The sequence below is a fragment of the Cynocephalus volans genome, chromosome 2 (genome assembly GCF_027409185.1).
Source record: "Cynocephalus volans isolate mCynVol1 chromosome 2, mCynVol1.pri, whole genome shotgun sequence".
In the NCBI taxonomy this organism is placed as follows: Eukaryota; Metazoa; Chordata; class Mammalia; order Dermoptera; family Cynocephalidae; genus Cynocephalus; species Cynocephalus volans.
Window position 1 is genome coordinate 178588270 of NC_084461.1, and position 26029 is coordinate 178614298.

Consider the following 26029-nt stretch of genomic DNA (forward strand, 5'->3'; position numbering starts at 1 on the left):
TACAAGAAAGAGCAAAACCTGCTGTTAAAACAAAAATGCCAGTGAGAAAGAGCAAGAAGCTAAATCATGTCACTTCAAATATCCAACTAACATTGAAGAAGAGAAATAAAAGGGAAAGTAAGGATCAAAAGATATTTAAATCATCTAAACAATTAAATGACAGGAATTAAACAATATCTGTCAGTAACCACCCTAAATGTGAATGGATTAAACTCCCCATTCAAAAGGCACATACTGACCAATTGGATTAAAAAGCTGGACTCAAGTATATGCTGTCTTCAAGGGACCCATCTCACATATAGAGACACACACAGACTAAAAGTGAAGGGATGGAAAAAGATATACTGTGCAAATGGAAGCCAAAAATGAGTAGGAGTAGCTATTCTTATAATGGACAAAATAGACTTTAAACCAAAAAAGCATAAAAAGAGACAAGGCCACTATATAATGATAAAAAGATCTATCCAGCTAGAAGACATAACAATCATAAATATATATGCACCCAATACTGGAGCACCCAGATATATAAAGCAAACACTTTTAGACCTAAAGAAAGAAATAGGCCCTAACATGTTAATAGAGGGTGACCTGAACACCTCTCTCTCAGTATGGGACAGATCTTAAAGTCAACAAATCAACAAAGAGGCACAGCATTTAAACTACATGTTAGACAAACTGGACCTGGCAGATATATATAGAACATTTCACCCAACAACTAAAGAATATACTTTCTTCTCATTGGCACATGGAACATTCTCCAGGATAGGTCATGTATTAGGTCACAAATCTAGTCTCAGCAAATTTAAAAGAAATGAAATAATTCCAAGTATCTTTTCAGACCACAATGAGATAAAACTGGAAATCAACAACAAGCAAAACCCTGGCAACTATACAGCTACATGGAAACTAAACAATAGGCTCCTGAATGACCTATGGGTCCAAGAAGAAATTAAACAGGAAATCAAAAAATGTCTTGAAACTAATGAAAATAAAGACACATCATACCCAAACCTGTGGGATACTGCAAGAGCAGTACTAAGAGGCAAATTTATTGCAATAAATGCTTACATTCAAAAATGGAAACACTTTATATAAATGACCTAACACTAAGCCTCAAAGAACTTGAAAAACAACAACAATCCAATCCTAAAGGTAGTAGATGGAAAGAAATAATTAAGATCAGAGAAGAACTAAATGAAATAGAGACCCGAAAAACAATAGAAAAGATCAATGAAACAAAAAGTTGGTTTTTTGAGAAGATAAATAAAATAGATGAACCATTAGCTAGGTTAACAACAACAAAAAAGAAGACCCAAGTAGCAAAAATCAGAAATGATAAAGGAGACATCACAACTAATACCACAGAAATATGAAGAATCATTAGAGACTATTATAAACAACTGTATGACAACAAATACGAAAACCTGGAAGATATAAATAAGTTTCTGGACATATATAAACTACCCAGACTGAACCAAGAAGAGGTAGAAAACCTGAACAAACCAATAACAAGCAATGAGATTGAAGCAATAGTCAGCAATCTTCCAACAAAGAAAAGCCCAGGTCTGGATGGCTTTACAGCTGAATTCTACCAAACTTTTAAAGAGGAATTAATACCAATTCTCCTCAAACAATTCCAAAATATTGAAACAGAAGCCATTCTCCCAAACTCGTTCTATGAGGCCAGCATAACTCTGATATCAAAACCAGATAAAGACACAACAGAAAAAGAAAATTACAGGCCAATATCCTTGATGAACATAGATGCAAAAATCCTCAACAAAATATTAGCAATCAGAATACAGCAACACATCAAAAAAAACTATACACCATGATGAAGTGGGATTCATCTCAGGGATGCAAGGATGGTTCGACATGCAAAAGTCAATTAATGTGATACATCACATCAATAAACTCAAAGACAAAGACCATATGATTATCTCAATAGATGCCAAAAAAGCATTTGACAAAATTCAATTCCCCTTCATGATAAAGACTCTCAACAAATTAGGTATAGAAGGAAAGTATCTCAATACAATAAAAGCCATCTATAACAAGCCCACCACCAGTTTCATTCTGAATGGGGAAAAACTGAAGGCTTTTCCCTTAAGAACTGGAACAAGACAAGGATGCCCACTCTCACCACTTCTATTTAACATAGCACTGGAGGTACTAGCCAGAGCAATCATTCAAGAGAAAGAAATAAAGGGCATCCAGACAGGAAAAGATGAAGTCAAACTGTCCCAATTTGCTGGTGACATGATACCATATATAGAAAAACCTAAAGACTCTATCAAAAAACTCCTAGAGCTGGTTAATAATTTTAGTAACATTTCAGGATCTAAAATAAATGCCCCCAAATCAGTTGCATTTATATTATCCAATAATGAGCTAACAGAAAGAGAAATCAAGAAAGTAAGTCTATTTACAACGGTCACACAAAAAATAAAATATCTACAAATCAATTTAACCAAGGGGGTGAAAGATCTCTACAATCAGAACTACAAATCACTACTGAAAGAAATTAAAGAAGACACAAAATGATGGAAAGACATCCCATGCTCTTGGATTGGAAGAATTAACATTGTGAAAATGTCTATACTACCCAAAGCAATCTACAGATTCAATGCAATCCCCATCAAAATACCAATGACATTCTTCACAGATATTAAAAACAATCTCAGCATTCATACAGAACAACAAAAGACCCCAAATAGCCAAAGCAATCCTGAGCAAAAAACATAAAGCTGGAAGCATAACACTATCCAACTTCAAATTATACTACAAAGCTATAGCAACCAAAACAGCATGTCACAGGCATAAAAATAGACACTCGGACCAGTGGAGCAGAATAGAGAACCCAGAAATCAGCCCTCAGGCTTACAGCCATCTAATATTTGACTAACGGAACAAAAACTTACTTTGGGGAAAAGACTGCCTCTTCAATAAATGGTGCTGGGAAACTTGGATATCCATATGTAGAAGAATGAAACTAGACATGCACCTCTCACCATATACTAAAATCAACTCAAAGTGGATTAAAGACTTAAGTATAAGACCTGAAACTGTAAAATTATTAAGGGAAAATGTAGGTTAAACACTTCAGTAACTAGGTCTGGGCACATACTTTATGAACATGAGCCCAAAAGTACAAGCAACAAAAGAAAAAATAAACAAATGGGACTATATCAAACTAAAAAGCTTCTGCACAGCAAACAATCAGCAGAGTGAAATGACAACCTACAGAGTGGGAGAATATTTTTGCTAACTATGTATCTGACAAGGGATTAATATCCATAATATACAAGGAACTCAAGCAATTATACAATAAAAAAAAACCCAATTAAAAAATGGGCAAAGGAACTGAATAGACATTTTTCAAAGGAAGACATACAAATGGCCAACAGGTACATGAAAAAATGCTCAACATCTCTAGTCATCAGGGAAATGCTAATTAAAACCACATTGAGATATCATCTCACCCCAGTTAGACTGGCTATAATCAAAAAGAATGAGAATAACAAATGCTGGTGAGGATGCAGAGAGAAGGGAACACGCCTACACTGTTGGTGGGACTGGAAATTAGTACAACCACTATGGAAAACAGCATGGAGATTTCTCAAACAACTACAGATAGATCCTCCATATGATCCAGCAATCCCACTTCTGGGTATATACCCAAAGGAACAGAAATCATCATGTCAAAGGGATACCTGCACTCCCATGTTTATCTCAGCTCTGTTTACAATAAATAAACTGTGGAACCAACCTAAATGTCCATTGATGGATGATTGGATAAGGAAACTGTGGTATATATACATCATGGGATACTACTCTGCCATAAAAAAGAATGAAATTCTCCCATTTGCAACAACATGGATGAACCTGGAGAAACTTATGTTGAGTGAAATAAGCAAAGCACAGAGGGATAAATACCGCATGTGCTCACTCATAAGTGGGAGCTAAGAGAGAAAGAAGAAAGGAAAGAAAGACCACAGTTTTGCATTGGACTTGCAGAGGGAGAGAACATACCTAGGGATACAAAGCGGAGTAGGGAAAGGTGGATGGGGAAAGAGGTCGGGGATAATTGCAGGGATAATTGGGTGGAGGACACAGGGTATAATTACAATTTGTGGTGATGGACATGCTGACAGTATAGATCTGGCCATCACATCTTAGGAAAGAGTGGTGACAATTTGCTTCGTACCACATGAATATACATAACCAATAAAAATAAATAAATACGTAAATAAAGTGAATGAAAGTTCACTGTGTATGGAAACTGGTGGTGGCTGGAGGGGGAGGGGAGTGAGAACAGGGAACAGTATTTGAAAATCTGGGACAGCTTATGCACAGGGTCTGTGATGAGGTGGAGAATGAAGCACTTGGTGCACAAGGGTGCTGAGGGGTGGAGGAGGGGTTGAGAGGTGACAGGGAAAGAGGACAAAGTAAACATGTGAGTTCTCTCCTCTCTGCCCGCTCTGCTCTGTTACCTCCTCATCACATTTCTCAGAAGTAGCCACAGCTGGAATCTGGTGTGTATCCTTCTAAAATACTGTATGTGCACATTTAAACATAAATTTATCACATTAATAATGGAAATATAGAATGTATGTGTATATTTATATTTGCTTTCTGCTCATAAAAAAATTCTAAGGTAGAGGTTCCATAAAATTCCCATGTGCCCATTATCCAACATCGACAGCCTTGAACATTTTACGGCCCCCACAGCTGGAGTCCTGCAAATAACAAATGACACTCAAACAGGAAATTCTGGAGAGTGTGATGCAGGGACAATTTACACAGGTGTGGCAAGGTAAAGGAAGTCAGTATCTGAGAGTGAGGAACGTTAGTTAGGGCTAGTGATCGCACACTATGAAACAAACAATAATTCCTTAATTTAATCTAATACTGCAATGGACTGAATGTTTGTGTCTCCTCCGAATTCATATGTTGAAATCTAATCCCCAAGGCAATGATATTAGGAGGCAGAGACTTGGGAGGTGATTAGGTCATGAGAGTAGAGCCCTCATGAATGGGATTATTGCCCTTACAAAAGAGGTCCCAGAGAGCGTACTCACCCTTCCACCATGTGAAAACAGCAGGAAGGTGCCATCTGTGAACCAGGAAGCAGGTCCCCACAAGACACTGATTCTGCCACGTCTTGATCTTGAACTTCTGGCCTCCAGAACTGAGAGAAATAAATTTCTGTTGTTTAAGCCACCCAGTCTATGGTGTTTTGTTATAGCAGCCCAAATTGACTAAGGCAGACACCCAGTCCATATTCCAATTCCCTTGATTATCTGAAAAACTGAATTTTAATAGTTGGCTCATTGGAATCCAGATCAAACAAATTCTACATATTGTGTCTGGATGCTGTCTCTCCTAAGTCTCATCAAATCTGGAATAGTCTCTTTTCTCCCTCATTTATGGATTTCCCACCTCATGCTGACTTGATAAAGAAACTGAGTCAGATGTTCTGTTAGAATGTTCACATTCTGATCTTAGCTAATTGCTTCTGTCAGTGTTAACTTGCTCTCCTGCCTCCCAAATTGCTGTGAACTTGAAATTAAATCCACAGGTCAGCGAGATCCAGGTTTTTTCAGTGTCTGAATACTGATTAGGTGTCGCTGTGTTCTTTATACTACATCATATCACGAAATGCATAATGACTGTAAATCTCATTTTTTATGAAACTGAGATTGATCAGTGAGGTCAGATGGTGACACTCTGATCCCTCCAATGTAAATTTCTCTATCGATCTTCCACTTAAGGGTTTTACCATCCACTGATGGCATTAGAGTCAATGTTTTAATAAGGTCTTGAAACTTCTAATTCTCTCATTCCTTCTGAAATTATTTGCTTGAGTTCTTCCATTTAGAAGACCCATCCGTCATTCACTGAGCTATGGATTTACCATGAAATAATATTTATACCAGGAAGGTAGGTTAAATGCTTAATTGTCCCCTTTATCAATTTTCAGAGTAATGAGTTGGCATGCTAGCAACCTCCAGGTGTGTATGACGAGTTTTGCTGTATGGATTTTTTTTCTCTTCACCCCCCGACATTAGTTTACTCATAACTTTTTTTCATTGATGTGAATTTCACATAACATAAAATTAACCATTTTAAAGTGTACGCTTCAGCAGCATTTAGTATTTTCACGATGTTGTTCAACTCGCACCTCTACCTAGTTCCAAAACATTTTCCTCATCCCTCATTCCTTCCCCACAGCCCATGGCAACCACTTGTCTGCTTTCTGTCGCTATGGATTCAACTATTCTGGATATTTAACATAAATATAATAATACAATAACACAATATGTGATCTTTTGTTTCTTGCTTCTTTCACTTATCAACGTTCTGGAGGTCCACCCGTGTTGTAGCGTGTGTCAGGGCTTCGTTCCCTGTTGTAGATGAGTAACGTTTCATTGTATGGATAGACCGCATTCTGTTTATCCATCAGTGGTTGATGGACATTTGTGCTGTCCCCAACTTTTGGCTGTTGTGAATAGTGCTACTATGAATATTCATGTACAAGTATCTGTTTAAGCTCCCATTTTCAGTTCTTTTGGGTATATACCTGATGGGGTGGAATTTCTGGGTCGTATGGTAATTCTATGTTTAACTTTTTGAGGAACTGCCAACCAAGCAGTTCTGCACAGAGGCTGCAGCATTTTGCATCCATGTTGCACATACAGTAATGTCTGAGGGTCTCACTTGCTCCACATCCTGACCAGCACCTCTTGTATTCCATTATTACATCATCCTAGGGGGGGTGAAATGTTATCTCATTGTGGTTTTGATTTGCATTTCTCTAATGACAACTGATGTTGGATGTCTTTTCATGTGTTTATTGGCCACTCGTGTATCTTCTTGGGAGAAATATCTATTCAAGACCTTTGCTTGTTTTTCTTTTTTCTTTTCTTTTTCTTTTAATTGGGTTGTTTGTCTTTTAAGTGGTAAGAGTTCTTTATATATTTTAGATTCTAGACCCTTAGAAAATATATAATTTGGAAATATTGTCTCTCCTGTAGATTTTTTCATGTCCTTGATAGGGTCCTTTGATGCACAACACATTTAATTTTGCTAAAGTCCAATTTATCTAGTTTTTTCTTTTGTTGCTTATGCTATTGGTGTCATAGCTAAATTTCTATTGCCAAATCCAAGGTCACGAAGATTTAGTTCTAAGTCTTCTTCTAATAGTTTTATACTTTTAGTTCCTTCATTTAGGTCTTTGATAAATTTTGCATTATTTTTTACATATGGAGTGAGACAGGTCCAATCTCATTCTTTGCAGGTGGATATCCTGTTTTCTCAGCACCTATTTGTTGAAGAGACTTTTCTTTCCCTTTTGAATTGTCTTAACACTCTCGTTAAAGATCATTTGACCATGAATATATAGGTTTATTTCCGTATTCTCATTTCTGTCCCATCGGCCTGTGTGTCTACCCTTATGCCAGTTCCAGCACTGTTTTGATTACTGTAGTATTGTAATAAGTTTTGAAATAGGGAAATGTAAGTCCTCCTACTTTGCTCTTTTTAAAGATTGTTTTGGCCATTTGGGATAACTTGCAATTTTATATAGATTTTAGAATTTGGTTTAACATTTCTGGGAAAAAAAAGAAAAGAAAAGAAAAGAAAAAAAATACATTGAGGGAAAGCTGGGAGGAGGCTGGGGTGGGTGGGCATGGAGCCATGGCGGCCAGCACGGTGTGTGTGGGGTGCTGAGAGGAGGTGAAGAAGGACCTGCCTCGGTGGTCAAGGTGGCTGCTGGGACTGCTGGGAGTCTGGGGAGGCGAACGGAATGGAAATACGACCTGATCCTTCCAATCCAGACCACAAGCAGCCTTTATGAACAGGGCTTTGAGAAAATCATGGAGCAGCAGAATAAGGAACGGGTTCCACTCCCTGCAGTGGAGCCTAAGAAACCAGGGAACAAGAAGCAGCCGAGGAAGATGGTGACTTTCCCCAACCAAAACCAGAAGCAGGGCCGCTTCTGCAGCCTGGAGGAGGCCCTGAAAGCTCTGGGTGTGGCAGCTCTGCAGAAGGAACTGGACAAGAGCAGGGGCTTGTTCTCTGAGCCCATATGTATGGTTGAAGGACCTGCCAGTGATCTCAACTCCATGCTGCAGGCTCCTCTAAGTGAGCCCACACAGACCTCCATACTCATGGTTATCCCTACAGGCTGGTGAGCTGGGTGCTGCGTGAGATCATGCAAGGGCTGCTAGCAAGGGCAGCAGGGTCTCTGGAGCTCTCTTCTGAACACTGTCTGTTCACCATGCTGCCAGAGCTGAACAAGACACCAGGGGAGTCACTAAACTGTTATCGCATCTGATTCCAAGCCATTTTGCAAGACAAGCCCAAGCTTGCCACCATGAACCTGGGCAAGTTCCTGGAATTGCAGAGGTCCACTAGAGCTGACCAGTGAAGTGTCTGACCATCATGTGGGCCCCGGGTCAAAGGGCTTTACCAGTCTCACCGAGGGACTGGAAGTGTGGCTGGGGATCATGCCGCTTGTGCTGGGCATCATATCTCTGTCTCCCCTCGCCATTGCACACCTGGATCAGCTGCTCCTGATGCATCCCAGACTCACTAAGGGCTTTGGCATGACTGGCCCCAAGGACTTCTCCTCATTTCTGGACTTTGCCTCTATGCCTAGCAACTCCCTGGCACCCAGCCTGCAGGAGCAACCCCTGACTGAAGGTGCTCACCTTTGGGGTGAAGTCAGAATCCACTCTGCACACCTATTTCCTTTCCTTCCTGTCCAGAGCCACCCCTATCTGTCCCCCTGAGATGAAGAAAGAGCTCCTAGGCAGCCTAACTGAGTGCCTGACTGTGGGCCCCCTCAGTGCCAGCGTCTGGAGGCAGCTGTGCCTCAAGCACCTGCCACAGTCCAGCCTGCTGCTGGAGCACTTGCTTAGGTGCTGAAGTTTTTGCAAGAAACCATTCAGTCCTTCAAGCTTGCCAACCAGAAGCTGCTAAGGAAGGGCAATGGTAACAACCAGGATGTCATCACCTGTGATATGGCCTGCATGGGTCTGTTGCAGTGGGCATGGGACCCTTGGCTGCCTTGGACCTGGCTACTCTGTTGCTGCTGGTCTTTGCCATAGGTTTCCTGTGCCATGACTTCTTGTCACACAACTCTTTCCAGGCATCCTTTGCTGGCCGGTTGCTTTAATCAATTGGCTTTTTGTCTCCTGGCCAACAAGCATGTGCCAAGCTCTACTCCTACAGCCTGTAAGGTTACAGCTGGCTAGAGCAGACATGCCAGCCTGGGGCTCCCACCTGCTAACTGTGGTTTGGCCTGGCTTGCAGCTGGCTTGGGTCTACCCCAGTGCCACGGTCAACTTCCTTTCCGCCCACCATGCCTCCCACCTCACCGGCCTCTCTCAGAGACTACAGATCCAGCTCTCTGCTGCCTGAAGCCAGTTTCTCCATTACCTAAGGGGGCTGCATCTGCTTCTCTACCAGAATATGTTGCTGCTGTTGTGGTACCTGCTGCTGAGGCCCTGGCCTGGGCCTAGGAGCACTGCCATGAGTCATGCAGAGGTGAGGCGACCTGGGACTTCAAGAAGACACAGCTCAGTGAGGCTGCCCACTGGACCTGGTTCTGCCTACAGGACATCACAGTGGCTTTCTTGGACTGGGCACTCACCATCATATCCCAGCAATAGGCTATGCCTCCCTAGCCACTGGTTTCAGTCGTGGACAGGCCATCTGAGACAGCAGGGGGTAGAGGGTGGCAGTTCTGCATGAGGGTCTTTTCTACTTGGTGCCTGAGTTGTTTCCTAGGCAAGTGGTCGGCTGCTTCTGCGCTAGTTTTTCCATGTTTTGTGGGGGCCAGAGGGATCTTGGCCTGCCACCCACAATCCCACTGAACTCTTCTCTGGCCTTTTTTTTTTTTTTTTTTTTTTGTCTTTTTCGTGACCGGCACTCAGCCAGTGAGTGCACCGGCCATTCCTATATAGGATCCGAACCCGCAGCGGGAGAGTCGCCGCGCTCCCAGTGCCGCACTCTCCCGAGTGTGCCACGGGCTCGGCCCTTCTCTGGCCTTTTGCACACAGCTTCCAGCCTCTATCCTTGGGCTGGTCACGTTTCTCAACTCTCCACTTGTCTCCACCTCATTCCTCAAGTCCCAAACAGCTCATTTCCAAAAAGATGGGAGTCTCCAGTATGCGGATTCTGCATTCTTCTGACAAGTGATTCCTGCTCCAAGGCTTTAGCCATCTCCTGTCCCATTCTTGGTCACAACTACAGCCACAGCAGAAAAAGGACAGAGACCTTCAGAAGATCCAGAGGGATACAATACCACAGAGCTGCAGCAGCTTCCTCTCCACCTGAAGACTGGGTGTGGCTTTCAGCAGACTTAGGAGACTGGGTGGAAATGCCTCTCCCCTCAAAACACACAACTTTGGCCCTTTGAGGCCCCTCACTGCCCCCTCCATCGTAGTCCTACTACCTTGACGCTCTATTCCCCTTTGTGCTGGGGCAGCTCTACCTCAAGCCTCAGCTCCTCTCTTCTGCCCAACCCACCATCTGTCTGCAGAGCAGAGCCCAGGCAGTTGTGTGCCTCAGACCCAGGGACCAGTCTGTTGAGTCAGGACTCTGCATACAGCTGGGTATGCCTCCTAGGTGGAATAAAGGACACAGATTTGAAAAAAAAATACATTGAGATTTTGATAAGAATAACAATAAATCTGTAGATTGCTTCAGGGAGTTTTGATGTCTTAACAATACTAAATGGTCCAATGCATTAACATAGAATGTATTTCTATTTAGGTTATGTTTAATTTCTTTCATTAATGTTTTGCTGTTTTTAGTGTGCAAATCATGCTTCTTATTGATTATATTTATTCCTAAGTATGTATCCTTTTTGATGCTATTGTAAATGGAATTCTTTTCATAATTTCATTTTTGGGTCGTCCGTTACTAGTGTGTAAAAATACAACTGATTTCTGTGTGTTGATCCTGTATCCTACAACCTTGTTGAGTTCTTTTATTAGGTCAAGTAGGTTTTTTTGTGGATTCTTTAGGATTTTTTATGTTCGAGATCAAGTCATCTGTGAACTGAGATAGTTTTACATCTTTATTTCCAATTTGTATGCCTTTTATTTCTTTTTTTTTTTTTAATTTTATTTTGTTGATATACATTGTGGCTGATTATTGCTCCCCATCACCACAACCTCCCTCCCTTCTCCCTCCCCCCTCCCCCCCAACAATGTCCTTTCTGTTTGCTTGTCGTATCAACTTCAAATAATTGTGGTTGTTATATCTTCTTCTCCCCCCCGTTTGTGTGTGTGTGTGTGTGTGTGTGTGTGTGTGTGAATTTATATATTAATTTTTAGCTCCCACCAATAAGTGAGAACATGTGGTATTTCTCTTTCTGTGCCTGACTTGTTTCACTTAATATAATTCTCTCAAGGTCCATCCATGTTGTTGCAAATGGCAGTATTTCATTCGTTTTTATAGCTGAGTAGTATTCCATTGTGTAGATGTACCACATTTTCCGTATCCACTCATCCGATGATGGGCATTTGGGCTGGTTCCAACTCTTGGCTATTGTAAAGAGTGCTGCGATAAACATTGGGAGACAGGTATACCTTTGACTTGATGATTTCCATTCCTCTGGGTATATACCCAACAGTGGGATAGCTGGGTCGTATGGTAGATCTATCTGCAATTGTTTGAGGAACCTCCATACCATTTTCCATAGAGGCTGCACCATTTTGCAGTCCCACCAACAATGTATGAGAGTTCCTTTTTCTCCGCAGCCTCGCCAGCATTTATTGTTCATAGTCTTTTGGATTTTAGCCATCCTAACTGGGGTTAGATGGTATCTCAATGTGGTTTTGATTTGCATTTCCCAGATGCTGAGTGATGTTGAGCATTTTTTCATATGTCTGTTGGCCATTTGTATATCTTCCTTAGAGAAATGCCTACTTAGCTCTTTTGCCCATTTTTTAATCGGGTTGTTTGTTTTCTTCTTGTACAGTTGTTTGAGTTCCTTATATATTCTGGATATTAATCCTTTGTCAGATATATATTTTGCAAATATTTTCTCCCACTCTGTTGGTTGTCTTTTAACTCTTTTAATTGTTTCTTTTGCTGTGCAGAAGCTTTTTAGTTTGATATAATCCCATTTGTTTATTTTTCCTTTGGTTGCCCGTGCTTTTGGGGTTGTATTCATGAAGTCTGTGCCCAGTCCTATTTCCTGAAGTGTTTCTCCTATGTTTTCTTTAAGAAGTTTTATTGTTTCAGGGTGTATATTTAAATCCTTAATCCATTTTGAGTTGATTTTAGTATACGGCGAGAGGTATGGATCTAGTTTCATTCTCCTGCATATGGATATCCAGTTATCCCAGCACCATTTGCTGAAGAGGCAGTCCCTTCGCCACTGAATAGGCTTGGTGCCTTTGTCAAAGATCAGCTGACAGTAAGTGTGTGGGTTGATTTCTGGATTCTCTATTCTATTCCATTGGTCAGTGTGTCTGTTTTTATGCCAGTACCATACTGTTTTGGTTATTATAGCTTTGTAGTATAGCTTAAAGTCAGGTAGTGTTATGCCTCCAGCTTTATTTTTTTTGCTCAGCATTGCTTTGGCTATGCGTGGTCTTTTATTGTTCCATATAAATGTCTGAATAGTTTTTTCCATTTCTGAGAAAAATGTCTTTGGAATTTTGATGGGGATTGCATTGAATTTGTATATCACTTTGGGTAGTATGGACATTTTCACTATGTTGATTCTTCCAATCCAAGAGCATGGGATATCTTTCCATCTTCTTGTATCCTCTCTAATTTCTCTCAGCAGTGGTTTGTAGTTCTCATTATAGAGATTTTTCACCTCCTTGGTTAACTCAATTCCTAAGTATTTTATTTTTTTGGTGGCTATTGTAAATGGGCAGGCTTTCTTGACTTCTCTTTCTGCATGTTCACTATTGGAGAAAAGAAATGCTACTGATTTTTGTGTGTTGATTTTGTATCCTGCTACTGTGCTGAAATCATTTATCAATTCCAACAGTTTTTTTGTAGAGGTTTTAGGCTGTTCGATATATAGGATCATGTCATCTGCAAACAGGGACAGTTTGACTTCATCTTTTCCAATCTGGATGCCCTTTATTTCCTTCTCTTCTCTGATTGCTCTGGCTAGTACTTCCAACACTATGTTGAATAAGAGTGGTGAGAGTGGGCATCCTTGTCTAGTTCCTGTTCTTAAAGGAAAAGCTTTCAGCTTTTCCCCATTCAGGATGATATTGGCTGTGGGTTTGGCATATATGGCTTTAATTATGTTGAGATACTTTCCCTCTATACCTAACTTATAGAGGGTCTTTGTCATGAATGAGTGCTGAACTTTATCAAATGCTTTTTCAGCATCTATAGAGATGATCATATGGTCCTTGTGTTTGAGTTTATTAATATGGTGTATCACATTTATTGATTTGCGTATGTTGAACCAACCTTGCATCCCTGGGATGAATCCCACTTGATCGTGATGAATAATTTTTCGTCTGTGTTGCTGTATTCTGTTTGCTAGTAATTTAGTGAGGATTTTTGCATCTATATTCATCAAGGATATTGGCCTGTAGTTTTCTTTTTTGGTTATATCTTTACCTGGTTTTGGTATCAGGATGATGTTTGCTTCATAGAATGAGTTTGGGAGATTTGCGTCCGTTTCAATCTTTTGGAATAGTTTGTAAAGAATCGGTGTCAATTCCTCTTTGAATGTTTGGTAAAATTCTGCTGTGAATCCATCTGGTCCTGGGCTTTTCTTTGTTGGGAGCCTACTGATAACAGCTTCAATCTCCTTTATTGTTATTGGTCTGTTCAAATTTTCTACGTCTTCACGGTTCAGTTTTGGGAGCTTGTGTGTGTCCAGAAATTTATCCATTTCCTCCAGATTTTCAAATTTGTTGGCGTATAGTTGTTCATAGTAGTCTCGAATGATTCCTTGTATTTCAGATGAATCAGTTGTAATATCGCCTTTTTCATTTCTAATTTTGGTTATTTGAGTCTTCTCTCTTCTTTTTTTTGTTAGCCATGCTAATGGTTTGTCAATTTTATTTATCTTTTCAAAAAACCAACTTTTTGATTCGTTGATCTTTTGAATTGTTTTTTGGTTTTCAATTTCATTCAGTTCTGCTCTGATCTTAATGATTTCTTTCCGTCTGCTAACTTTAGGTTTGGATTGTTCTTGTTTTTCTAGTTCTTTAAGGTGAAGTGTTAGGTTGTTCACTTGCCATCTTTCTATTCTTCTGAAGTGAGCGTTTAATGCGATAAATTTTCCCCTCAATACTGCTTTTGCAGTATCCCACAGGTTTTGGTATGATGTATCATTGTTTTCATTAGTTTCAATAAATTTTTTGATTTCCTGCTTTATTTCTTCTTGGACCCATATGTCATTAAGTAGAATGCTGTTTAATTTCCATGTGTTTGTATAGTTTCCAGAGTTTCGTTTGTTATTAATTTCTAGTTTTAATCCATTGTGGTCTGAGAAGATACATGGGATAATTGCAATTTTTTTGAATTTATTGAGACTTGATTTGTGACCTAATATGTGATCTATCCTGGAGAATGATCCATGTGCTGCTGAGAAGAATGAATATTCTGAGGTTGTTGGGTGGAATGTTTTGAAGATATCTGCCAATTCCAATTTGTCTAGAGTATTGTTTAGATCTTGTGTTTCTCTACTGATTCTTTGCCTAGATGATCTGTCTAATATTGATAGTGGGGTGTTCAGGTCCCCTGCTATTATGGTATTAGTGTCTATTTCCTTCTTTAGGTCTAATAGAGTTTGTTTTATAAATCTGGCTGCTCCAACATTGGGTGCATACATATTTATGATTGTTATGTCTTCTTGATGGATCAGTCCTTTTATCATTAAGTAGTGTCCCTCATTGTCTCTTTTTATGGTTTTTAGTTTAAAGTCTATTTTGTCAGATATAAGAATAGCTACTCCAGCTCGTTTTTCTTTTCTGTTTGCATGGTAAATCTTTTTCCATCCTTTCACTCTTAGTCTATGTGAATCTTTATGGGTGAGGTGGGTCTCTTGTAGGCAGCATATAGTTGGGTCCTGCTTTTTGATCCAGTCAGCCAGTCTGTGTCTTTTAATTGGGGAATTTAAGCCTTTTACATTAAGAGTTGTTATTGAAAGGTGTTGATTTATTCCTAGCATTTTATTGGTTGTTTGGTTGTCTTAGGTGTCTTTTGCTCCTTGCTTTCTGATTTACCATTTGTTTTCTGTGTTTGTTGGTTCCTTAGGTTGTAGATAGTGTTTTTGTTAGCTTGTTTTCTCTTCATGAATGCCATTTTTATTATACTAGCGGGTTTAGATTTTTCTTGGGTTTTTATGGCAGTGGTAGTTATTTTTCAGGAACCAAACCCAGTACTCCCTTGAGGATTTCTTGTAAGGGTGGTCTTGTGGTAGTGAACTCCCGTAGTTTTTGTTTGTCTGAGAAATATACTATTTGCCCCTCATTTTGGAAGGATAGCCTTGCAGGGTAGAGTATTCTTGGCTGGCAATCTTTGTCTTTTTTTTTTTTGTCGTTTTTTCGTGACCGGCACTCAGCCAGTGAGTGCACCGGTCAGTCCTATATAGGATCCGAACCCGCGGCGGGAGGATCGCCGCGCTCCCAGCGCAGCACCCTACCAAGTGCGCCACGGGCTCGGCCCAATCTTTGTCTTTTAGTATTTTGAAAATATCATCCCATTCCTTTCTAGCTTTTAGGGTTTTTGATGAAAAGTCTGATGTTAACCTGATTGGGGCTCCCTTATAGGTGATTTGACGCTTCTCTCTTGCAGCTTTTAAGATTCTCTCTTTATCTCTGAGTTTTGCCAATTTGACTATGACATGTCTTGGAGAAGGTCTTTTTGGGTTGAATACATTTGGAGATCGTTGAGCTTCCTGGATCTGAAGATCTGTGACTTTTCCTATACCTGGGAAGTTTTCCGTCACTATTTTGTTGAATATGTTTTCAATGGAATCTCCATTTTCCTCCCCTTCTGGAATACCCATTACTCGGATATTTGATCGCTTATGGTTGTCTGATATCTCTCTCAGATTTTCTTCAATGTCCTTGATTCTTTTTTCTTTCTTTTTGTCTGCTTGTGTTATTTCAAACAGCCCATCTTCAAGTTCAGAGGTTCTCTCTTCAACTTCGACAAGCCTGCTGGTTAAACTCTCCGTTGTGTTTTTTATTTCGTTGAATAACTTCTTCAGTTCAGCAAGTTCTGCTACATTTTTTTTCAGGACATTGATTTCCTTGTACATTTCCTCTTTCAGATCCTGTATACTTTTCCTCATTTCATCATGATGTCTAGCTGAGTTTTCTTGTATCTCATTCAGTTTCCTTAGAATTATCACTCGAAATTCCTTGTCAGTCATTTCAAGGGCTTCTTGTTCTATAGGATCTAGAGTTTGAGATTTATTAACTTTTGGTGGTGTACTTTCTTGATTTTTTGTATTTCTGGTATCTTTTTTTTGGTGTTTATTCATTGTGGCCGGGGGTTTCACAGTTCACCGGTTTAAGACTAATGACTAACTAGGATGTTGCCTTGGTTGCCAATTTCGTATGGCTCCCTCCGTGCCTGCTCAGTTGGCCTCTAGTGCCTTGTGTGTGTGGTTGCCTCGGGTCTTGGGCTTCTCCGGGGAGCCACCTTTCTGGTCAGCTTGGACTCTGCTGGGCTGGTGGATCACGTACCACAGGGTGTGTGATCTCTGTTGAGCTTTCACTTCCCGTGCAGGACTTCTCCCTGTTCCGTGTGCTCTGGCCCAGGCTGTTAGATCGTGCAGTGGCGACCCCACCGGGTGTGTGGTTTCTGTCGAGTCTCCGCCTCCCTGGCCGCACGTCTCCCCACTCTGTGCGCACTGTGCTGGGCTGGGGCGTGTCTTCTGCACCCCTCGTCTATCAGCTGGGCCTTCAAGACCCTGCTCGGCACCGCCTCGCCCAGGAAGTCTACCAGGTTTCTGCTGGGCACAGACGACCGGTCTCTCTGGGTGCCTTTGTAGCACTATGTAGATCTTTCTCGGGTCTTGTTCACCTTTGTATCCCCCCAGTATAAACCGAGTCTAGCGCCCACCTGCAGCCTGGTCTCCGGCCGGTTCAAGCGGACCTGGGAGCTCTCCTACCACACTATTCCCAACCAGAAATTCGTTAGGCTTTTTTCCAAACTGGTGGCCGCAGAGATGGTGTCTGCCTCCCAGTAACAGGGAGTTTACCTGGGGCCGGAGTCCAGGGTATGGTGGAGTGACGGGTACTACCTTGCCCTCCCGACACGGCCCGGGACACCCCTGCCACCAGCCCCGCCAGAGAACCGCGGAGGGAGTTGGAGCCGAGGCCGGTCCGCAGGCTCCGGAAAGCCCGGTGCCAGGCCAAGCAAGTGGGAGGGCTCAGTGATGGCCGAGCAGGGCGGAGCTGCCCGCACCTGGGAAAATGGAGGCAGCACCGGGCGGTGAGTGGCCTGGTGGTGCAGGTGGGAGCCGCGTGGGCATGCACCCCCCGAACAGAGCTATGCCAGGGATCACTCACAGTGCTGTGCCAGGTCGGGTGCTCGCTCTCTGTCTCTGGTTTGCCGCCTTTCCCAGTTCTCTGCCGCTGCTGCCTCGGGCTGTTCAGTCGTGGCGCGGCTCGGGCGCTCCCAGGAATCTTCTTTAATGCCGGCCTGAAACCTCGAATCCTGAATAGGGCAGTTGGCCGCCTTCAGCGCGGTCCCGGCCTCCGGGATCCTGGCTGCATCCACAGCAGCCCTGGCGCCGTGTTCCCTGTTTCGAGACTCGCTTTTGCAGCTAAGAATCAGTTCTTTTCCTGCTCCACACTTCAAAGCTGTTGCCTGTAAATGAGGCAGCCTCTCCTGCCGGGGGGCAAAGTGGCGGTCACCCCCCACGACCGGTCAGCAGCAGCAGTCCTCCCTTAAGAGATGGCGAGAGGAAGGTCCATAAGTTTCCGGGCTGCCTGAGGCCCAGTGGCCACCTTTTTCACCTCAGCTACTCCGCGCCAGCCGCCGCAGCCGCCGCCATCTTGAAAAAACCTATTTCTTTTTCTTGACTAATTGTTATGGTTAAAAATTTCAGTGCAATGTTGAGTGGAAGTGGAGAAAGCATACATTCCTGTTTTGTATTTGAATTTAGCTGGTAAGCTTTCTGTCCTTCACCACCAACTTCAACGTTAGCTATAGCTTTTTCATAAATGCCTTTGATCATGTTGAAGAAGTTTCCTTCCACTCCTAATTTGTTTAGTTTTTTTTTTTTTTTAAATTTTTGTTTAGTTTTTGTTTTGTTTTTTAAACCATGAAAGGCTGTTGGGTTTTGTCAAATGCTTTTCTGCATCAATTGCATAATTGAATCGAATTGAACTGCATAATTTTTTCCTTTATTCTGTTTATTTTGTGTTTTCCATTGAATGATTTTTCCATTTTTAATCATCCTTGCATTCTTGGGATAAATCCCACTTGGTCATAGTGTATAATTCTTTTTACTATGCTGTTGAATTAGGCTTTGAAGCGTTTTGTTGAGGATTTAATACTTATAGGGGATATTGATCTGTAGTTCTCTTGTGATGTCTTTGTCTAGCTCTGGTATTGGGGTGATGCTGGCTTCATAGAATGAGTTTAGGAAGTGTTTTCTTTTATTCTATTTTTTTGGAAGACTTTGAGAATTTTTGGCATGGGTGCTTTTAAGTGTTTGTACTATTCACCAGTGAAGCCACCTTGTCCTAGAGTCTTGGGAGGTTTTTGATCACTGATTCAATCTCTTTACTTGTTGTAAGTCTGTTCAAATGTTCTATTTCTTTTCAGGTCAGTTTTGGTAGTTTGTGTGTTTCTAGAAATTTGTCCATTTTATCCAGCCTATCTAACTCATTGGCATACAATTGTTCATGGTGCTGTCTTACAATTTTTTATTTCTGTAAGGTAGGTAACAATGCCGACACATTCATTTCTGACTATTTCTCATGTCTCTTCATGTGACCAACGCCTTTTAATCTATCACAGCCATTATTCTTTTTGATGCATTAATCTGCTCTGTTCAGAAACAGACCCATCAAGCTTGCTCCTGTGTCCCTGACACTCCCCATTAGCCCTTAGTTGCATCCTCGCTTTATGAGGCATTGATGCCCCAGGCCCATCAAGTACATTTCCTGCCCCACACTAGGAATCAGTTATTCAAATGGTTCAGGATCGTATCAGACCTAGAGCACATGCACTTGTAATTCCCTACCTGGAATGCTCTCCCTGCGCCCCTTTTTGGTTCAATTTGTATCTACTCTTCAGGTCTTGGATGAAATGTCACTTTCTCAGGGACACCTTCCCCACACTCCACCAACTTTATTGAAGTCCTCTTTACAGTACTTTGCTTTTGTGGTATTTTTGTGGTTGGCTGGTGATTATTTGCTTCAAGTCTGGGCCTGCTAATATTAAGGATGCTCTGAGCTTGGGGCTTTCAGGGGGTGTCATGTGGGGCCCAGCAGTAATTGTGAGGAAGCAGAAAGCAGAGCCCGCGAGGAAGAGACCGTGGTCTATACGGTGTTGCTGAGCCCCAACTGCAGCCATGCTGGGAGCCAGCAGTCCCATGGCCTTTTCAGTAACGCAAGCCAAACAGCAGCAGCGTTTGGCTGAACAACGTTTAGCTTAAACCAGCAAGGACTGGGTTTCAGCCACTTGCAACCCATAGTCCTAATTTATAAAATATCTTCTCCAGACTTTTCAGAATTTTGTCCCTACCACCTGTTACCATGGCAACTCACAACCATGAGCTAGTTTCATGAATAATGGAGGTGGAAAGATGGCGTATAGTGTTTGTCTCCTTCGGTGTTTCAAGATTAGATTCTCCAACCATTATAGGCTTCCAGATGCTCAAGATATCTGGCATAATCAGGTGTTGCACTCAGACAGTAGACGCTATCTGAGGGCAATTTAAACTCTGTTCACAGCAGTAGTGCAGGAGGAAGCAGACACATTCTGAAGTGTCATCCGGGATTTCTGCCCTGACCCAGAGAGACTGTTTGGAGAGAAGAGGTCAAGTGGAGCGTGTGAATTATAAATCCTCTCCTTCTCCAAATGTTTACACAGAACTGTTCACTGTGATTCTCATTGGGTAATTCTTTTATTTAACACGTTTGTTTTTACTTTCAAAAAAGGTATTGTACCTGCACCTAGACAAATGAGTTAAATAGCTAAGAAAATAATACTTCCCCCGCTCTCCTCAGCTCTCCCTCCCCAGAGACAATCACCTTTAATTGTTTCAGTTGCTCTGTGTTGTCTTCACACCTCCAAACGACATGCAAGTGATGCATCGTCTTTGACTCATGGGTGACCAGGGTGAGCGTCTCTCTGCGTGCTGCACCCACAGGCACACTGTTTCCACCCCAGCCCCCCACTGTGACTCTGGTTATTCCAGGATTCATCATTTACCTCACTGGGATTACCTCTTGAGTCTGTGACATAGACAAGGATAACTTTCCTTATCTGGATATTTTGTTTTTCCCTCAAATCAACAACATTTTAAAATTTGCTTCGTTCCTGTTAATTCAACCCCAGCTCTGCACAAACTGACCAAGTCCGTTTTCAGGACATTCATCTGTTTCAGTGTTGCTGATCATTTCACTTTCATGAAGATCCCATCTTGCTCCCGTCTGGCCTGAGGGTCCTTGGGGTTTCCTTTTCCCACCATTCTGGGTACATCCTTCTCTTCTTTCTCCTGATGGGCCTCTTGCTCCCTGAAGATTTCCTGTCTATGTCAGAATCACTGTGTCCCTGTGACAGCTGGAGCCTATCAGTTTGGATCTAAGGGACAAACTGAGCTGGGACCTCCACACAGTGCAGCTGCCCTGTGCTGCCCGCCCAAGCCCAGAGTGTGGGATGTCACACTCCAGCAGTTGTAGGCCTGTTGTCCAGGAGCCATCTGGTCTGGGGAGTGATGTGTCCACTGCTGACTTTCTCTGGGCCTCCTGGGAGAAGCTGCCCAGTGCATGTCCTGTAACCTATGTAATTGTCTGGTGCTGTAGGCTGAGCTCTTTAGCACTACGGTGGGAACTCGGCTGCTTTGTGATTTCTGTGCAGCAAAGAACTTCAGAGAAAGTCCCCTTATGTGATTTAGTGTGAGATCTCTGAGTTAGCCACTGGATTTTACCAAGACTTCAAGTAAATTAAATGAAAGTCCACCCGTTCTTATTCTCAAAGTTATCTGCAGAGAAGAGGTCAATTGATATTCAAAGCCAGCAACAGCAGAGAGATACAGAGACTGAGAGAGAGGAAGAGACGGAGAGAGACAGAGAGAGAGAGATGTTTCCTGACTGTCTTAATAACAATTGTCCTTTTCCTGGTAGCATTTAAAAAAAAAAAAACTTTCCCTACCCTGAGAACCTCAAGTTAAATGGTGCATCGACTGTATCAGCTCTTGCTCCAAAGCTCTTTGTTAGGAGAACGGCTATTTATCAATGACGAGGTGGCCCAGCCTGGGCAGGTTTTCTCATGAGCATTGAGGGTGGGCAGGCACCGGGGGGAGGAGGGGCTTCCCCCCAGTCACGTGCTCTGCTCCTGTGCCCTCTCTTCACTCAGAATGATGAAATATGTGACCAATCCTGCATTATACGTGGGCTCCGTCCACTTGAACCACCTGTTTCACAGTAGCTGGGAAACGGAATTTGTTACATCTCTTGTGCTAGTCAGTGGGTGATAACTGGAATCATAAGCAATGTGTTTGCAGAGGAAACAGACCTGCCCAAGGCACCAGTGGCTGCTGAACCTGCCTTCGGACCAATACTTGCAACTCCCCATCAGCTAATGTGCCCAGTCCTAACTCGCCATTCCCTCCCCAAGCCCGTCTCCTCCATCAGAGAAGACGGCGCAACCTCCACCTGCAGCTCAAGCCAGACTCGTGGGAGTCATGTGATCCCAGCCCAGCCGTGCATCTCCCTCCCCACTCAAGAAGGTGGGCTCCTTCAGGACACGTCCCGCTCCTCTTATTCACTGCTGTGTCTCCATGCCTGGCATGGTGTGTGGCACACAGTAGGTGCTCAGCTGATATGTTTGGGTGAATCAGTGAATCCCTTGGGTTACAAACCTATCTATATCCTTGGTAACTTCTTTGGAAACACCATGGGAGGCATCTAGTTCTGATCTGTGTCTGTCAGAAGTCTGTGCCCATCCCTAGCCACATCAGATGTCTGGCTCACACACCCATTCTTCCAGAAAGATTTTATGGACATTCCTGCTCTTTAGAGACTGAGCTCAGTCCCTGCCCTCATGGAGCTCACTCTGTCTTGGGGGAAGGTGAGTTCCCTCAGCAGTGCTGCACTAGAGGCAGACAGCAGCTCCACTGCACCGGGGGCTCAGATAGCCTTCAGGAGGGTCCTCGGCACCAGCCTGCTGAGCTGAGCACATTCAGCCAGGGCCAGTCATTGGGACATGAGATCATAAATGTCAGGAAGAAGCTTCCTGAAAATTCTCCTCACAGAACAACTCCTGTGGGAAAAGCACAGTCTCCCAGGAGTCCTCGCATACAATGGAAACCTCTTGGGATGTGTGTGTGCATGTGTGTGCGTTTATGTGTGCATTTGTGAGCTTATGTGTGTGTGCGTGTATGTGAGTTTATGTGTGTGTGCGTGTATGTGAGTTTGTGTATGTGTGTGTTTGTGCATGTGTGCATGTGTGTATGCGTAGGGTGGGGATGGGCCCATGTGCTGGTCATCTACCCACTTCCTCTCTGCTCCATTCCCTTCTGTCCCTTGCTCTGTTCTAGATCACGGGAACTGAAACCTAAAACTACACTTCCCAGGATCCTTTAGCAAATGAGAGACCCTGGTAGCAAAGAGGATAGAAAAGGGAGCAGCCAGGGTATTTCTCCCTTCTTTCTCTGCTCGGGGCAGCATCCTCTGGGGGGCCGTGTCCCCAGTACCCAGGACAGAGCCTGTACATGGGGGGTGTTGAAAGCAGTAACCAAATCTCTGCCTTCAGAGCCTTTTGAGAATTCAGGCAAAGGACAAGACCTTACATGAAGTTTACAGGGTTGAGGTCAGACATGACTATAAGATTTTGCACAGAATTTCAGCAGTTCAGAAGGAGCTTAGGAGCAGATCTGCACATAAGTGGGGACAAGCTGCATGACCTCAGGGAATAAGCTGTCAGACTTCTCAGCAGAGGCAGGTGGAGATGAGGGCTGCAGAGCTGTGGAACGGGGAACTGCACAACATGCTCATGGCCCTGCAGCTGACCACTCACACCTGCCAGAAACAACATCTTTAAATTTCTCTCCACATTTCCATTCCAGCTGCTGACTATCTGAGTGAGAATGTACTGCTTTTACAGGTGAGTCTCCCTGAATTGTCTCTGCAGGGGCAGGTGCAGGTGAGTCTCCCTGAGGTGTCTCTGCAGGGGGTGAGGGGGTAGGGGATTGCAGAATGATTTTCCGCAAAGTTTGATGTAGAGGAGCAGGCAGTCAGTCAACTATCTAGCTTCTAAAATATAAACAGTTTCTTTTGCTCTGTTGCTTGCTCACTGGGAGAGCTGCTGAGGATGGAACAAGAACATGGAAAGCAGAGAAAGAGATGGAGAAGGGGACTCTCGAGGTCATCTGATAAACACCTTGATCCAACCTTGTCCAGATTGTTTGGAATGTTGGGGTGTATGAACCAATATATTGCCTTTTCTCCCTAGGCCAGTGTGAGCTGTGTTTTGACCTGAGTTTCTGCAACTTGCAATCAAGAGATTCCTGGCTGACATGCAGGCCCCAACCCAGCCTGATGTGGAAGTGTAACTGCACATTTCGCCTCCCTTCCTGTCTGCCCACCTTCTTGGAGCCTGCTACTGTGGAGCTCCAGAGGGCCCCTACCCTGCTGGACAGAGCAGGGAGAGTTGCCTCATGTCTAATATGCATTCATCAAGTGCTTTGAGGACACGGTATATGACACTGAGAACATGAGCTTTATAGTCCTCATTCTATTGATTACTAGGAGTGTGACCTGCAGCAAGTGATCTTACCTCTATAAATCTAGAAATAAGCAAAGCACAGAGGGATAAATACCACATGTACTCACTCATATGCGGGAGCTAAGAGAAAGAAGGAAGGAAAGAAAGACCACAGTGGTACGTTGGACTCGTGGAGGGAGAGAACATTCTATGGGCTACAAAGTGGAATGGGGGGTAAAGGGGGAGGGGGAGGGAGGTTGGAGATAATTGGGTGGGGGACATGGGGTACAGATACAACTTGTGGTAATGGGTATACAGCCAGTTTGAATCTGGCCCCCACATCATGGGCACAAGGGCTGACAATCAGCTTTGTACCTCATGAATATTCATAACAACAACAAAAAAGAATATGTAGTAAAAACAAAAATAGATTTCTTCTTCTGTACAGTGGGAATATATTGGTCCCCAGGTCTATAGGGTGTTTTGAGGCTTAGATAACACTGTATGAAAAGCATTTAGCACAATGTTTTCCACATATTAAATGCTCAACAAATGGTGTCTGTTAGTTAGGATGTCTCCTGTTGTAACAAATGCACACATACATACAATACATAATGGCTCAAATCTAATAGGAGTTTATGTCTTGCCTTTGTAGCAGTCCAGGGTGATTTTTAAGCAGGTGACTTTCCTCTGTGGGGCATTTCTGGGATGTAAGTCCCTCCCATTATGCAGAACACCATCACCAGGGCTTCACTGAGCTCTGTGTCCATCCCGTGGAATGGACAAGATATTGAAAAGGAAGAAACACACTTCCTTAAAGCCTTGCACAGGAAATGGCACACATAACTTCCCACTCTACTGATGAGAAACCAGCTGCATGACCACAGATCCCTGCGAGGGAGACTGGGACATGTGGTCTCGCCATGTACCAAGGGAGAGGGGGAAGGTGACTGGTGAACAAACTACCATAGTGCCCATTTGCCATTTGTTGTACCAGGTCATGGCATAAGGCTAGATGTGGCAATGAGCCTGGCGGTGAGGATCTTTAAACCTAGAACTGTTTTACCGGGGAAGTCATGGGATTTGTTTTTGTGAAAAGTGTGAAAAAGCAAAGGGCCTCTGTCTGCATGAAGATAGGAGTGATGGGGTGACCACTTGTGTTCCAGGAGTGAAAATTCTGCCTCCCCATGGGTGCCTTTTCCTCCTTCCACATTGACGGATGGATGTGGTCAGCAATACAACTAGGCTCTTTCCACGTTCTCCAAAAAGAGCCTGTACTGGTCCTGGAATTGATCTCCCCGTGGCTCCGACAGGCCAGGCCAGGACTCCTGCTCCTCCTTGGACACTCCTTTGTCTGTCCAGTACTCTCACTTTGGCCAGTGCTTTCCCTCCAGCATCCTCAGATTTGCCAAGCAATGGTGCTGCTATAGATGTTTGATGGCCCTGCCTGTGTTGGAGAAATTCCAAATGCCATGCATAACTAATAGAGCAGGCATGTGATTGGCATCCAGAAGGGTCTGTGCACACAGCCCAGCCTCTCAGAGCTGCAGAAGGGCCCCAATGGACAATGGATGGACATCCCAGGCTCCCTCTGAGGACGAGTGGCACCAAAGGCAGATTCAGGGATGCTTCTACTACACTAACTCAGGGCTCCTGACACTGGGATTTTTGCAGAACTTTATGGTATTTGAGATATCAGCATATCACCTATAGTATGAGGGTCTTCAAAAAAAATCATGGAAAGATTTGTATTAGCTTTTAATTCTATTTTTCCACAAACTTTTTGAAGTACCGTCATATGACTTAATATTTTCCTTTCAATTGACTCCCTTATTTTGCATAATTCAATTTTTACAAAGAAAGTTTTGCATTATTCTCCTAAGCAAAATATCAGTAACAACCACCATTAATGACCAACCCCCGTGAGGAGGAGGATGAGCTACTCTGATTTGATCGATTTAGTCATGTGCCCACCCTTTATTCAATCACTGTAATGGAGGGTTATGCAACTCTGATTGGCCAGGCCTCAGTCCCATGCCCATACCTGCGTGTGAGCACCTGGGAGTGAGCACCTGTGTCTGAGCACCTGATTGTGACCACCTGTGTGTGAAAACCTGCCTGTAAGCACCTG

General features: G+C 43.1%; 1 pseudogene; it reads left to right on the forward strand.

Annotated features, from left to right (window-relative positions):
* The first annotated feature begins 7698 nt into the window (after positions 1-7698).
* On the forward strand, positions 7699-9677 carry LOC134370710 (transmembrane protein 214-like; annotated as a pseudogene).
* Positions 9678-26029: the final 16352 nt, after the last annotated feature.